The sequence below is a fragment of the Monodelphis domestica genome, chromosome 3 (genome assembly GCF_027887165.1).
Source record: "Monodelphis domestica isolate mMonDom1 chromosome 3, mMonDom1.pri, whole genome shotgun sequence".
Classification (NCBI taxonomy): domain Eukaryota; kingdom Metazoa; phylum Chordata; class Mammalia; order Didelphimorphia; family Didelphidae; genus Monodelphis; species Monodelphis domestica.
In genome coordinates this window covers 235,635,972-235,650,546 of record NC_077229.1, presented here as the reverse complement: position 1 = coordinate 235,650,546, position 14,575 = coordinate 235,635,972, and positions in this window count along the sequence as shown.

Below are 14,575 nucleotides of genomic sequence, written 5' to 3'. Positions count from 1 at the left end.
GGATTATTCACTATAACAAGGAAGGATTTATACCAGGAATGCAGGGCTGTTTTAATATTGGGAAAACTATCAGCATAAGTGACCAAATCAATAGCCAAACTAATATAAATCACACAATTATCTCAATAGATTCAGAAAAGGCCTTTGACAAAATACAACCACCATTCCTAATAAAAAACACTAGAAGGTATAGAAATAAATGAAAAGTAGTGTCTATCTAAAGCCAGCAGCAAGTGTCATAGACAATGGGCATAAGTGAGAAACCTTCCCAGTAACAACAGGAGAAAAGGAAAGAAACCCATTCTCACCACTAATAGTAAATACTTTATTAGAAATACTAGATTTAGCAATAAGAAAAGATAGAAAAATTAAAGGAATTAAAGTAGGAAAAGAGGAAACTAAACTATCACCCTTTGCAGGTGATATGATTATATACTTAGAGAATCCTAGAGAGTAAACTTAAAAAAAAACCTAATTGAAATAATAATTCATTTTAGTAAAGTTTAGCAAAGTAAAAACTTTAGTAAAGTTTCAGGATACAAAATAAATGGAAACAAATCATATATATATATATATATATATATATGTGTGTATATATATATATATAACCAACAATGTACTATAGCAAGAAATGAAAAGAGGAAATCCATTTAAAATAACTCCAGACAATATAAAATACCTAGGAATCTACTTTCCAAAACAAACCCAGGAATTATATGAACATAATTAAAATCACTTTTTATAGAATTAGACAAATTTTAATTACTAAATTAGACAAATATTAATTATTCATGGGTAGGTCAAGTTAATATAATAAAAATGACAATGCTAAGTAATTTATTTATTCAGCACCATACCAATAAAACTAACAAAAAGTTATTTCATAAAAGTAGAAAAAGTATGTAACAAAGTTCATTTGGAAGGACAAAAAGTTAAGAATATCAAGAGAATTAATAGAAAAAAAAATGAAGGAAGGTGGCCTAGAAGTACCATATATCAACCTGTAATATAAAGCAGTAATCAATCATCAAAATAATCTTATACTGGCTTAGAAATGGAATGGTAGATCAATGGAATAGATTAAATACACAATATACAGGGATAAATGACCTTAACGACATAGTGTTTGATGAATCTAAAGATCCCAGCTTTTGGAATAAGAATTCACTGTTTAACCAAAAGTGCTGGGAAAATTGGAAAATTATATGGCGCGAACTCATCTCACACTCTATACAAAGATAAGTTCAAAATAGGTATATGATTTAAAGAGTGATACCATAACTAAATTAAGGGAACATTGAATAGTTTACCTGGAAGATCTTTGGAGAAGGGAAGAATTTTTGACAAAAGAAGAGATAGAGAGCATTATAAAATATAAAATGAATAATTTTGATTATATTAAATTTAAAAGCTTTTGTACAAACAAAATTAATATAACCAAGTTTAGAAAGGAAACAACAAATGCCGGAAAATTTTTACAACAAATTTCCCCAATTAAAGTCCAATTTCTCAAATCTACAGTGAGATAGGTCAAATTTATAAGAAAATAATACATTCCTCAATTTATAAATCTGGTTGGTCTATACAAAAATAAAGGAAAGTGATAAATGTTGGAGTTGATTTGTCAAAATTGGAATGCTAATGCATTGCTACTGGAGTTGTGAACAGATCCAACCATTCTGGAGGGCAATTTGGAATTATGCCCAAAGAGCTATAAAATTGTGCATACTGTATCATCCTGTAATACTACCACTACTGGGTCTATATTCCAAAGAGATTATAAAAAATGGGAAAGGACCTACTTGTACAAAAATATTTATAGCCAATCTTTTTATAGTGGCAAAGAATTGGAAATTAAGAGAAAGTTCATTATTTGGGTAATGAATAAACAATTTGTAGTATGTTGTTTATGGAATACTATTGTTCCCAAAGAAATGTTAAGCAAGATTATTTCAGAAGAAGCTAGAAAGGTCTGCATGAACTGATAAAGAATTAAATAATAAGATGAACTTGAAGAACACTGTACACAGTAACAGCAATATTGTTTGATGATAAAATGTGAAAACTTTGCTACTTTTAGCAATGTAATGATCTGGGGAAATCCTAGTAGAATGCTATCCACCTTCAGAGAAAGATCTGTTGGTGTTGAATGGATATGGACCAAAGCATACTATCTTTCACATCAGTGTATTTATGATTTTATTCTGAGATTTTGATTTTGTGTGGCTGTGCTATTACAACAATGACTAATAAGGAAGTGAATTTTGTATGAGAGTAAAAATAAAAATTAAACAAACTTCAAACAAAGAAGTTGTTTTTTTTTTAAATCACATTACATTTCCAGTAGTAACTAGTTCAGTGTTCTATAGGTAATATATACTTGTTCACTATAACATAGAAGTAGATTCTGTAAGGCACTAAAACAGATACAGACCCAAATTAGTTTTTGTATATTCCTGAAGTTAATATAAAATGCTCAAAAACATCTTACCACGAGGCACAAACTCATTGAGAATAACCTGCCTTTGCTGATTATCTTTTATATGTTGCACATTGATAATGATGATCTCAATTAAAACATTAATTCCTTTATACATAAACAACTTTCTCCCAGAAGACAACTTACTTCATGAGGTAAGATATTTAACTCCCTCCAGGGAAACTTACATGGTAAGCAAGCTCTTTCACTTAACTAAACTGTGCTGAAAAGTATAAATCATATGGCATATTTTCTTTTTCCCTCTATGAACTAGGAATAGTTACAATTGAAACTGACTAGCTTCATTTGAGAGAGGAAGACTTGGGTATAATGCTAAAGACAAAGATTCAATAAGACTTCAATGTCATGAGTTGAAAGCTGTTGACAGATGAAAGTGATATTGTGGAAGCTGCTGAAGCTGTTTTCATAAAACAAACAAGAGCAAATATTCTCGAGACAAAATGCATTTTCCAAAGGTGAATATGAAATGTTAGGACTTTGCCACTCCATCAGAGCAGATAATTAAACAATTAGAATAATTAAAAGTTGACAGAAAAACAGAACACTAGCAACCCAGGTGGATTATCTCTTACAGTTGTAAAAGAAATGGTAAAGAAAGAGTAGTAAGTATCCATTGATATAAGGGCAATGACACTTTGAGTCCATGAAGTGAATTCTTTGGAGTTCAAAACTCTTTATGTTTTGATACTTTAATGGTTCGATGACATAAAAAAATTCCTCAAGATAGTTCAGATAACATTTCATTCATGACTGTCCATTCTTGTCCATTTCCTCATGTTTAACTTCCAAAGCTAGTCTATCAACATAGTTGGGGGTGGTAAAGGATTTGCTTTTAATGCTTTGAAATATTGATGACCACAAACAGAAAACACAGCATTAAATGCTAATGCCTGTAACACAAAAATGAGCTAAATGCCATAATTCCCATGTATAGACTCTGTGATCAGAAATATATTATTAAATTTAACCAAAGATATAAGATAAGCTATTAGATAAAATATTAGAGTTGGTTTCTGAAGATCTGAAACTGAATTGTACTTTCACCAAATAATTATAAGACTTTATAGGAGACAATTCCTTTTTCTGTGTCTTGTTTCCATATGTAAAATGACAATTCCTCAACTGATTTCACAAGTGTAAAAATATTAATTTCAATATGGTTGTCAAAATTATTATCAAGCTAGGGAGAGGGCACTAATGGAGAACTCATCTATGATTAAGAAATATCTGGATTCAATATTCAAATTCTGACATACAATGCAAGAAGAATGAAAAAGATCTTTTACCTTTTTTATGTCCCAGACAAGACTACATTCCTAGAGAGAAGTCCTCACATGCCAAAATTATAAGATGTTTGTGTGTATATGTGTGGGTGTGTGAGTGAGAGAGAGAGAGCTAGAGTGTGAGAAAGAGCTAGAGTGAGAGAGTGAGACAAAGAGAGAGAGGGAAGGAGAGAAAGCTTTGCAGTATTTGATTACCAGTGTCATCCCCTGGATTTGTATTCCTCTGTTGTTGTTTTTTTTCAAGACTGAACTTTGGTTATCTTCTTTCTTGTCTGACCATTTCTCATTCTCCTTTGCTGTGACTCCATTAATGTCATTCTCACAGAAGATGAGACCCTTAGGTTTTTTTTTTCTTTTTCTACTTGTCCTTCTTAATTTCTTACTTGATGATACCATGAACTCCCATGAGTTTAATTATCATTTCTATGTGTGATTCTCAGATATTCCTATGCAACCCTAGTATCTCTATGGAGTGCAAGTCTCCTATTACCAGTTTCCTATTAAATATTTCAAGCTAGATGTCCTATATACAATCCAAACAAAATGTATTCAAAAGAAAATGCATTCTTTCCTTCAAAATATATATGTTGTCAAAATTTTCTTTTACAATCAAGAGCATCATAATCTTACCCATTTTCCAAGTTCACAACTTTGTAGTCATCCTTTATTGCTCATGCTCATTCACATTGCAATTTATCTTCAGAAAACTGTCTCATACCCCACACACACCTTTTCCCATGCACAGTATCACTAACCTAACAAAAGCTCTAATCACCCAGGCTATTATTGCAATGACTTTCTAATTGTGCTCCCTGACTCGAATTGCTTCGCACTTCAATCCATCCTCCTCTCAGCTTCCTAAATGATTTTTCCAAATCATAGGTCTAAACATGGCATTTATTTAACACTTATTTATCCCTATTAACTCAAAGATCAAAAATGAATTCTTTTTTTTTCTTTTTTAAAAGCTCTTCATAAAGCAGTTCTTTTTTTCCCATTCTTCTTGAACAGTGTTACATTCACATACTCTGCAATTCCACCAGATTAGTCCACTGGCTAGTTCTCACAAATGATGGTCTGAGTCCCAACTCGGTGAATTTGCATTGACTCTCTGTTAAGCCTGAAATTTTCTTCCTCCTAACTTCCACCTTTCATAATCCATGGCTTCCTTTAAGATTGTCTTAATGACCTTCTTTCTCAACTCTCAACTATTAGTGTCTACATATCTAAGGATACCTTTCATTTAGTCTGTATGTATCTCATATGCAACATGAGTGGGTTTTAATATAGAATCTCATTATAATATAATCTCCCTAAGGACAGAGACTACATTTTATTTTTAGTTAGTCTTCAAATTTACTGTGCTTAAAACACACACTTTTGCAAAGTAAGAAACTTAAATGTTTGTTGACTGAGTATTAATTCTGTATTACAATAACAAGGTAGCTGAGGAGTATGTTCTTATATTTTCTCACAAATCAGTTGAAATGTATACACTCTTATTAATTAATTACTTAAATGTGCATCTATAAAACAGTTCATTAAATCTACTGGAGAAAAAATTTTGTCATTTCATTATCTTTTATCAATTTCATTATCAAATTCTTTAAATTTATAAGGTTTATAAAAATAAATTTCATGGATTATCCAAGTTATTAAGAATGCAACAAAGAATTTAAAACATTTAAATAGTTCAACAATATGTCATAATTAGAAGAAAAGAGCCAAAGCTAAGCCTTCTCATCTGCAATTGCTAACTTCTCCATATCCCTTGAAATACAGTCCCAACATTCAATTCCCTTAGGTCATCAAGCAAAGATTTTTAGGAATATTCTTTAGGAGAAAAAATTCCACAGTACATTACCCTAAATTATTTGAGGAAATTCTTCCAGCATTCAAAAAGATGACAATTAACTGCCTAAGATTCTCAGGCAATATAATTTCTTCCATCCACTTTACCCACCCCTTTATCTCACATAATCTATACCCATGAAAATTAATAGTTCCATTATGATAAATTCCTACTATATCCAAGATTTTATTCCCTCTTCAAAATATTTAATAGATGTGACAGTCATTATATGAATGGATATTATGGAAAAGTGTATTCATATATGCAGCTATGTATATATTCACATATTTCTTTTATGACCTCCATTTTATTTGTCCTATATTACATTATTTTAAAATAATTAATTTATAATTTATAATATTTTTTCATGGTTACATGATTCATGTTCTTTCTATTCCCTTTTCCACCTCCTGCCCATGCCCTGAGCTGACAATCAATTCCACTGGGTAATGTATGTATCATTGCTCAAAACCCATTTAGATATTACTTATATCTATAATAAAATAGTCTTTTAAAGTCAAAATTCCCACCGGGTAAACATGGCTGCAATCTAGACGTGAATCGCTTCCTCTCCCCAACACCGAACGAAATAGACTACCTCAAAAGAGCATAAAAATCACCTTTGGAAGAACGGAGGGACTCTCCAGTACCCCACAGAAACAAAGGTACGTGGGGTTTGAACATTTCCAGACTATAAGAAGGAGGAAAAGTTTGCACAAAAACATGAACTGAGCCATCCTTCCCCACCACCTCCCCCACCAAACCAGAGTAAGTTATCAGAACGCTCACTGGGACAGCGATAGAGTGAGGAACGTCTCTGTCTGGGCGGGGGGCACACCAGGGTCCTTAGAATCTAAAGACTTCTAGGAAATAACCTCTCAGGGCAGTTTCATGGGAGAATCCTGCGCTGAGCACAGGGGCAGCCTCCCTGAACACAGGGGAGGCCATGCTGAGCACAGGGGCAGCCACGCTGATCAAAGGGGAGGCTGCGCTAAACACATGAGAGGTTGTGCAGAGCACAGAGGAAGCCGAGCTGAGCACAGGGTGGCCATGCTAAACACAGGTGTGGTTACTCTCAGCACAGGGGCCTGCACCCTAAGAAACCTTGGAGGCTGGGAAGAACTAGTCTGAGGCAACCTAAATTCACAGAAAACCCACTAATATCACCAAGACCCCAGACCAAAAAGGAAAGGGGAATAAAACCACCAAAGGAATGGCTCACATGACCCAAAATCAAGCCTCCAGGAAGAAAGGGGAAAAAGTAACTATTGAAAACTTTTATGGCTGGAGTACCCAAGGAAAATAAGAGAAAGAGGATGAAATCCAAACAAAATCAAAACATGCCTCACAAAATGGAGACTATCCACAAGCTCTGGAAGAACTCAAATTGGAACTTATCCAAAATATGGAAACCTTCTGGAAAGAAAAATGGGAGAAAGAGATCAGCAGTCTGATAGACAAGACCTCACAAATGGAGAAAGAGCTGAAAGCATCTAATAGAAGGGCAAACAAAGCTGAAAAGCAAAACCAGTTCCTAACTACCACAATTAAGCAATTGGAAGACAGTGAGCTTACAAAATAGTAAGAATTAATAAAGAAAAGCCAAAAAATTAATGAATTATAAGAAAACATAAACTATCTCAATGAAAAGGTCACTGGCCAGGAAAACAGAGGAAGAAGAGACAACATGAGAATTATTGGTCTGCCCAAAAAAACAGAGATAAACAAAAATCTCAAAACTATACTACAGGAGATTATAGAAGAAAATTGCCCACATGTTCTGGAACAAGGGGGCAAAATAGAAATAGAAAGGGTTCATAGAACACCCTCTATACTGTAAAAATAGACTTGAATCCAGGACTCTAATCCCCAGAATCCTTTGCTCCACTTCCCCAGAGTGCTTTGTAATCACACTGAATTCTCGCCTGGGGGAGAACACAAATGATTATTTAAAGGAGTTCTCTGACTAATGAGGGCTTTTTTGGACTTCTGTTTTGGAGCAGATGCATCTCTTCTATGATGTGAGATTATCTTGTCTAGGCCTCTCTGGCCTAGGCACATGTTTTCTTATCCTGTGTGTTCTTTAATCCTTAACCTTTAATAAACCTCTAAAAAATATAATACTACTTGCAGAGAGAAACTAATTTCTACCTGCCTCAGTTTCCCTAAATTTTAATCTTTACAATATGAAATCCCCAAAAGACAACCCCTAGGAATGTAATTGCCTAATTCAAGAGCTTCAAAGAAAAGGAGAAAATCCTACAAGAAGCCAAGAAGAGGAGCTTCAGATATAGGGGGGGTTCCCATAAGGATCACACATGACTTAGCAGCTAACACACTAAGAGACCGCAAAGCAGGGAACACGATATTTAGAAAGGCAAGAGAGCTGGGTCTCCAATGAAGAATCAACTACCCCAGCAAAACTGACTATATACTTCCAGGGGAAAGTATGGGCATTCAACAAAATAGAAGATTTCCAAACATTTGCTAAGAAAAGTCCAGAGCTCTGTGGAAAATTTGATATCTAAGCACAGAAAGCAAGAGAAACATGAAAAGGTAAATATGAAAGAAAGGGAAAAGGATATAAATCTTATCTTTTTCTTTAAGTCAAACTCTCTTCTACAAAGACTACATTTATATCAAATTATATATATTAATATGTGGGGAAAATGTATTGTGTAACTCTCAAAAATTGTATGCATCATAAGAGTAGTTAGAAGAATCATGCATAGGGAAAGATTGGGGAATTAAGAAGATTTGGTGAAAGGGGGGGGCAAAGTAAGAAAATAGGGAGGGGGAATCATCGATAATACTAAGATTTACTTCAAGAAATGGGGGGGGTACTAAATAAAATAATCTTTCCCATACAAAGATACACATGCGAAGGGGAGGGGAAGAACTCCCATATGAGAAGGAGAGGAAGAGAGTGTGAAGTGGTATTACTTAAACCTTATTTTCAGTGAAATCAACTCTGAGAGGGAAGAACATCTAGATCCAGTGGGATGCTGAATTCTATCTTATCCAACAGGGTAAGAAAAAAAATGGAAATAAAGGAGGGGAAGGGGGAAGGGACTATAAAAATTGAGGGAAGGGAGCATAAAAATGGAGGGGATAGAAAGGGAAGCATGTCAACAGAGGGGACTAGGGGACTGACCTAAAGTAAATCACTGGTTCAAATGGATATAGCTAGGGAAGAAAGTTCAGAACTAGGGGAAGATATCAAAATGCCAGGGAATTTACAAGGGACAATCATAAATTTGAACGTGAATGGGATGAACTCAGCCATAAAACATAGACAAATAGCAGACTGGATTAGAAACCAAAATCCTACCATCTGTTGTCTTCAAGAAAGACATATGAGGCAGGTTGATACTCACAAGGTTAGAATTAAAGGATGGAGTAAGACCTTTTGAGCCTCAACTGATAGAAGAAAGCAGGAGTTGCAATCATGATATCTGACAAAGCCAAAGAAAAATAGACCTGATCAAAAGGGGTAGGGAAGGTAAATATATTCTGTTAAAAGGGAGTATAGACAATGAGAAAATATCACTAATCAAAAAGTATGCACCAAATGGTACAGCATCCAAATTTCTAATGGAGAAACTAGGAGAATTGAAGGAGGAAATAGACAGTAAAACCATATTAGTGGGAGACTTGAACCAACCACTATCAAATTTAGAGAAATCAAACCAAAAAAATAAGTAAGAAAGCTGTAAAAGAGGTGAATGAAATCTTAGAAAAATTAGAGTTAATAGACATATGGAGAAAAATAAATAGGGACAAAAAGGAATACACCTTCTTCTCAGCACCACATGGCACATTCACAAAAATAGATCATATACTAGGTCACAGAAACATGGCACTCAAATGCAGAAAAGCAAAAATAATAAATGCAACCTTTTCAGAACTTAAAACAATAAAAATATTTATCAGTAAGGGTACATGGAGAGCCAAATAAAAAATTAACTGGAAATTAAATAATATGATACTCCAAAATCAGTTAATTAGAGAAGAAATCATAGAAACAATTAATAATTTCATTGAGGAAAATGACAATGGTGAGACATCCTTTCAAACCTTATGGGATGTAGCCAAGGCAGTAATTAGAGGAAAATTCCTATCCATGAGTGCATATATTAACAAATTAGGGATGACAAAGATCAAAGAATTGGAAATTCAAATAAAAAAAACATAAGAACAAACAAATTAAAAACCCCATATGAAAACCAAACTAGAGATCCTAAAAATTAAGGGAGAAATTAATAAAATTGAAAGTGATAGAACTATTAAACTAATAAACAAGACTAGAAGCTGGTACTTTGAAAAACCAGACAAAATAGACAAAGTACTGGTCAATCTAATTAAAAAAAGGAAAGAAAAAAGGCAAATTAACAGCATCAAGAATGAAAAGGGGGACCTCACCTCAAATGAAGAGGAAATTAAGGCAATCATTAAAAGCTACTTTGCCTAACTATATGGCAATAAATATACCAACCTAGGTGATATGGATGAATATTTTACAAAAATATAAATTGCCTAGACTAATAGAAGAAGAAATAGATTTCTTAAATTATCCCATATCAAAAAAAGAAATCCAACAGGCCATCAAAGAACTTCCTAAGAAAAAATCCCCATGGCCTGATGGATTCACCAGTGAATTCTATCAAACATTCAAAGGACAGCTAACCCCAATACTATACGAACTATTTGACATAATAAGCAAAGAGGGAGTTCTACCAAATTCCTTTTATGACACAAATATGGTACTGATTCCAAAGCCAGGCAAGACAAAAACAGAGAAAGAAAATTTTAGACCAATCTCCCTCCTGAATATAGATGCAAAAATCTTAAATAGGATACTAGCAAAAAGACTCCAGCAAGTGATCAGAAGGATCATTCACCATAATCAAGTAGGATTTATATCAGGGATGCAGGGCTTGTTCAATATTAGGAAAACCATCCACATAACTGACCACATCAACAAGCAAACCAACAAGAACCACATGATTATTTCAATAGATACAGAAAAAGCCTTTGATAAAATACAACACCCATTCCTATTAAAAACACTATAAAGCATAGGAATGGAAGGGTCATTCCTAAAAATAATGAATAGTATATATCTAAAACCATCAACTAATATCATCTGCAATGGGGATAAACTAGACGCATTCCCAATAAGATCAGGTGATAAGGATGCCCATTATCATCTCTATTATTTAACATTGTACTAGAAACACTAGCAGTAGCAAGTAGAGAAGAAAAAGAAATTGAAGGCATCAAAATAGGCAAGGAGGAAACCAAGTTATCAATCTTTGCAGATGACATGATGGTCTACTTAAAGAATCATAGAGATTCAACCAAAAAGCTAATCAAAATAATCAACAACTTTAACAAAGTTGCAGGATACAAAATAAACCCACATAAGTCATAAGCATTTCTATATAATTCTAACACAGCTCAGCAGCAAGAGCTAGAAAGAGAAATCCCATTCAAACTCACCTTAGACAAAATAAAATACTTGGGAATCTATCTCCCAAGACAAACACAGGAACTATATGAACACAACTACAGAACACTCTCCACACAACTAAAACTAGACTTGAGCAATTGGAAAAACATTAACTGCTCATGGGTAGGACGAGCCAATATAATAAAAATGGCCATCCTACCCAAACTCATTCATCTATTTAGTGCCATACCCATTGAACTTCCAAAATTTTTTTTACTGAATTAGAGAAAACCATAACAAAGGTCATTTGGAAGAACAAAGGATCAAAGATATCAAGGGAAATAATGAAAAAAAAATACAAAGGAAGGGGGCCTTGCAGTCCCAGATCTCAGACTATATTATAAAGCAGTGGTCATCGAAACATTTTGGTACTGGCTAAGTGACAGAAAGGAGGATCAATGGAAGAGACTCGGGGTAAGTGACCTCTGCAGGACAGTATATGACAAACCCAAAGAACCCAGCTTTTGGGGCAAAAATCCGCTATTTCATAAAAACTGCTGGGAAAAATGGAGGACAGTGTGGGGAAAATTAGTTTAAATTAATACCTCACACCCTACCCCAAGATAAATTCAAAATGGGTGAATGACTTGAACATAAAGTAGGAAACTATAAGAAAATTAGGTGAACACAGAATAGTATACATGTCAGACCTTTGGGAAGAGAAAGACTTCAAAACCAAGCAAGAATTAGAAAGAGTTATGAAATGCAAAATAAATAATTTGGAATACATCAAATTAAAAAGTTTTTGTACAAACAAAACCAATGTAACTAAAATCAGAAGGAATGCAACAAATTGGGAAGCAATCTCCATAAGAACCTCTGACTAAGTTTTAATTACTCAAAATTACAGAGCCAAATCAATTGTACAAAAAATAAAGCCATTCTCCAATTGAAAAATGGGCAAGGGACATGAACAGGCAGTTCTCAGCCAAAGAAATCAAAACTATTAATAAGCACATGAAAAAGTGCTCTACATCTCTTATAATCAGAGAGATGCAAATCAAAACAACTCTGAGGTATCACCTCACAACTTGCAGATTAGGTTACATGACAGCTATGGAAAGTAATGAATGCTGAAGGGGTTGTGGCAAAGTAGGGACACTAATTCATTGCTTGTGGAGTTGTGAATTAATCCAACCATTCTGGAGGGCAATTTGGAGCTATGCCCAGAGGACGATAAAAGACTTTCTGCCCTTTGATCCAGCCATAGCACTGCTGGGTTTGTACCCCAAAGAGATAATAAGGAAAAAGACTTGTACAAGAATATACATAGCTGCACTCTTTGTGGTGGCCAAAAATTGGAAAATGAGGGGATGCCCATCAATTGGGGAATGGCTGAACAAATTGTGGTATATGTTGCTGATGGAATACTATTGAGCTGAAAGGAATAATGAACTGGAGGAATTCCATGGATTCTGGAACAACCTCCAGGAAGTGATGCAGAGTGAGAGGAGCAGAACCAGGAAAACATTGTACACAAAGACTGATACACTTGTGGTACAATAGACTGTAATGGACTTCTCCATTAGTGTCAATGCAATGTCCCTGAACAATCTGCAGGGATCTAAAACTATCCACAAGCAGAGGATAAACTGTGGGAGTAAAAACAAAGAGGAAAAGCAACTGCTTGACTACAGGGGTTGTGGGGATATGACTGAGGGGAGACTAAATGAACACTGCAATGCAAATACCAACAACACGGAAATGGGTTAGAATCAAGAGCACATGTGATACCCAGTGGAATCATGCATCGGCTATGGGAGAGGTGGCGGGGGAGGGGGGGAGGAGAAAATGATCTTTGTTTTCAATGAATAATGTTTGGAAATGACCAAATAAAATAATGTTTAAAAAAATAAAGTCAAAATTCCCAATAATATCTCCATCAAATCATGTGATCAATCATATATTTTCTTGTGCATTTCTACTCCTACAGTTCTTTCTCAGGATGTGGATAGTGCTCTGTCTCATAAATTTCTCATCATTGTCCTAGAATTTCTACTAGTAAGAAGTTCATAACATTTGATTGTGCCACAATTTATCAGTCTCTGTGTACAATGTTCTCCTAGTTCTGGTCCTTTCACTCTGCATCAATTCCAGGAGGTTGTTCCAGTTCACATGAAATTCCTCCAGTTCATTATTCCTTTCAGCTCAATAGTATTCTAACTCCATCTGATATCACAATTTGTTCAGCCATTCCCCAATTGATGGACAACCCCTCATTTTCCAATATTTTGCAACTATAAATAGCACAGCTATAAATATTTTTGTATTTGTATTTTTCCTTATTATCTCTTTGAAGTATAGAGCCAGCCATGGTATTACTGGATCAAAGGGTATGCAGTATTTTAAAGTTCTTTGGGCAGAGTTCCAAATTTCTTCCAGAATGGTTGGATCAGTTCACCCTTCCACTAGCAATGCATTAGTGTGCCAATTTTGCCACATCCCCTCCAACAATTATTATTTTCCTTTACTGTCATATTGGCGAATCTACTAGGTTTGAGGTGGTACCTCATTTGTTTTCATTTGATTTCCTTTATTTATGAAAGATTAAAACACTTTTTAATGTGCTTATTGTTAGCCTTGAATTCATGGCTATTCATTTATGTGGTCTCTTGACCATTTATCTATTGGGGAATGGCTTGATTGTTTTTTTTTTTGTTTTTGTTTTTTGTACAATTGATTTAGCTCCTTACAAATTTGAGAAATTAGAACTTTGTCAAAGGTTTTTTTTTAATAAAGATTCTCCCCAATATATTGTTTTACTTCTAATTTTGGTTGCATTGATTTGATTCATATGAAACCTTTTTAATTTATTGCAATCAAATTATTTATTTTATATTTTGTAATATTTTCTCTCTCTCTTGCATGGTCTTAAATTCTTTATTTTCCCATAAATCTGACAAATATACTATAGTATGTTCACATAATTTACTTATAATTTCCTTCTTAATACAGAAGTCATTTACCCATTCTGAATTTATGTTGGTATAGGATGTGAGATGTTGATCTAAACCTATTTTCTCCCATACTGTTTTCCAATTATCCCAGGAGGTTTTATTAAATGGTGGTTTCTTGGTCCAATCAGTGGGATCTTTGGGTTTATCATAAACAATTTCATTGTGGTCATTTACCCCAAGTCTTTTCCATTGATTATCCCTTCTGTCTCTTAGTCAGCACCCTATTGCTTTGATTATCACTGCTTCACAGTACAGTTTAAGATCTGGTACTGATAGGCCTCCACCCTTCAATTTTTTTCCCTAGTTCCTTTGATATTCTTCATCTTTTGTGCTTCCAAATGAACATTTTTATAATTTTTTTCTAATTCAATAAAAAGGTTTCTTGGTAGTTTGATAGGTATGGCAATTAATAAGTAAATTAATTTGGGTAGGATTGTAATTTTTATTATATTAGCTCATCCTACCCATGAA